We start from the raw sequence: 2822 nt of genomic DNA on the forward strand, positions 1-2822 counted from the left end.
GCGGCCTCTTGGGCGTCGTCGCGTGGCGGGGACCGGGATTGCAGAGGGTGGAGAGGCGGAGTCTAGGGCCGAGGGGCGGGGCCTCAGCTACCAGTCCACTGTTGGCCACAGGGTTCTTCGGTTCTCCGGGTTTCAAGTTCCTGGAAGGCCCAGGTTTCTAGGCAGTGACTAGCAGACAAAATTAGAGTAAAAAGGTGATGTGGCCCCAGGGCCTGAGTTCCCTGAGACAGTCTTTTTCTGATGGTTCCTCCAGCGTCTCCCCAGGCCTGCTAAAGTTCTTGTTTTCATTGATTCATTCAGCAAACAGTTGACCACGTTTGTCCTGCTGGTGCAAAGGTCATCAAGGCTGGGCCCTTTCCTCACCGAATTCTCAGAACAGTAGGAGGAACCAGGAAACAGTCAATGACGAAGGAATAACAAGTGACACGATGGGGAAGGGACAAGGGGCTCTAGGAATACAGAGCAGGGCCCCCTAATCCACTCTGTAGAGGAATCCAAGAGGGCTTCCCAGAGGAGGTGGCTTGAGCTGAATATTGAATGGCAATCGGGGAAGAGCATTCAAGACAAAGGGAACAGAGTGTGCCAAGCCAGGTGGAAGTATGGAGTTCTCCTCTCCGTTGAGGCTCGCAGTCATCTGCCCAGATCCTCTAAACTCTAATTGTGGTCATGGGTATCCTCTGCTCTCCCTGCCATCAAGATCATTTCTATCTCTGCATCCCATATCTATATCTGTATTCCTGTGACAGCCTGCTCACTGGTGTTCTATACTCTTGCTGCCCCTAATCGCATAGCACACATCTGCCAGTTTGCACTTTCTAAATTATAGCTCTGAGTCTGCTGCTACCCTGTGTAAAACTTTTAACAGTCTCCAGGTGTTAGAACTCCCAGTTTATCTCACAGTATGAAACCAGGCCACAGTCTCATCCTCACCGCTCCTACATGAATCTTGTGTTTCTTCTTTCTGGAATACCCTTCACTCCTTTTGGGATCTCAGACTCAAATGCCTCCCCTTTCTTGACCATCACATCACTCCCTCTCTGCATCTACAGCACAATGTCCATATTATCTCTATTAGAGTTCTTACCTCTTATACTGTAATCTTTCATTTACACGTCTGCATTCCATGCTAGATCTCCTCAAAGGCCAGGCATCTAGTGTAGGACACACTCCATAATCATTTCATAATAACAGCTAACAGGGCTTCCCTGGTGGCGCAGTGGTTAAGAGTCCGCCTGCCAGTGCAGGGGACATGGATTCGAGCCCTGGTACAGGAAGATCCCACATGCCGCGGAGCAACTAAGCCCATGCGCCACAACTACTGACCTGCGCTCTAGAGCCTGCAAGCCAGAACTACTGAGCCTGAGTGCCACAACTACTGAAGCCCGTGCACCTAGAGCCCGTGCTCCGCAACAAGAGAAGCCACCACAATGAGAAGCCCGCACACTGCAACAAAGAGTAGCCCCCACTTGCCACAACTAGAGAAAGTCGACACAGAGCAACAGAGACCCAATGCAGCCAAAAAAAAAAAAGCAAATAAATAAATTAAAAGAAAAAAACAGCTAACATTTATCCAGGGAATACTACTTGCCAGGCATAGAGCTAACTGCCCTTAGATAGATCATTTCTTTTAATCCTCTCAACAACCTTATGGGTTGGTCCCATTCTACAGATGAAGCCGGAGAGTTAGGTGACTTGTCCAGATACACATAGCCACTGAGTTGGGAGCCAGAATTCAAATCCTGGGAGGAGAAGAGAACTATGGTCACTCTGCTCTATCCTCAGGCTTCTGGGATAGGAATGGCAAGAGATGGGGGTGGGGAAAGGATGGCAGAAATAGATTTTTTTTTTTAATCAGTCAGCCCTGGGTTTTATGGTCTTATATGAATAACACACCTATTCCAGACCCACTTCACACACCCCTGGGCCTACTCTGGAAAGGGTTGGGGAGCAAGGACAACTTCCCTGCTGTGGGTGATTCATCGTGACCCTGGCTTAGTCACAGCATGTCACCACAAGCCAGCAGAAGAAGCCAGCCCAGGGTGAATTGTGGTCCTTTGGGAAAGAGACATGCCTGCTCTTCATTTCCCCAGGATGACTGGGTAAGGTCCTGCCTATGGGGATCTGAAGCCGTGCCTCTAAGCCCCCTCTCTGGGGCACATGGACATGACAGAAGAAAATACCTTAAAAGAAAAGAAAAGAAAGAGGGGGTGAGGGAGAAAGAAAGAAATGAAGGAAGAAAGGAAGGAAAGAAACAAAGAGAGAAAGAGAAGACAGAGAGAGGGAGGAGAGAACAAATCATAACTAAGCTGGAAAGTAAGCAAGGAGATTGGTAAGGAGGGGATGCCCAGCACCAAGCAGCTATTCAAGTGTGTTCTTCCTTGGAGCACAGAGAACCTATAAATGCAGAGGCCAACAAGGTGGGAACAGGAATGGCCTTGGGACAAGAAGAAGGCAAGCCCCTCTGCCCCTTCCTCCTTTCTCTTCTCCTCCTCTCCCCTTCATACATAAGGATTTACAGCTATAATGGTGGCTTTTGGCCCCTGATAAGCCTGAGATCTGCCCTACAAAGAATGTAAAGAATGTGACCTTCTTGTTTAGGAAGATGCTCCTGGAGTTGCCTGAAGGAGAAGCAGAGATGAAAGGAGAAAAGAAAGGGAAGGCTTCCCTGTTCAAGAGAAAAACACATCAAAGTCCTCTACTCCCTCCCCTCTAATCAAAGAAAGGCATTCCTGGGAATTCCCTGTCGGTCCAGAGGTTAGGACTCCGTGCTTTCACTACCGAGGGCAGTTCAATCCCTGGTTGGGGAACTAAGATCCACAAGC

This window comes from Neophocaena asiaeorientalis, unplaced genomic scaffold (assembly GCF_003031525.2).
Source record: "Neophocaena asiaeorientalis asiaeorientalis breed wild unplaced genomic scaffold, Neophocaena_asiaeorientalis_V1.1 scaffold129, whole genome shotgun sequence".
NCBI lineage: Eukaryota > Metazoa > Chordata > Mammalia > Artiodactyla > Phocoenidae > Neophocaena > Neophocaena asiaeorientalis.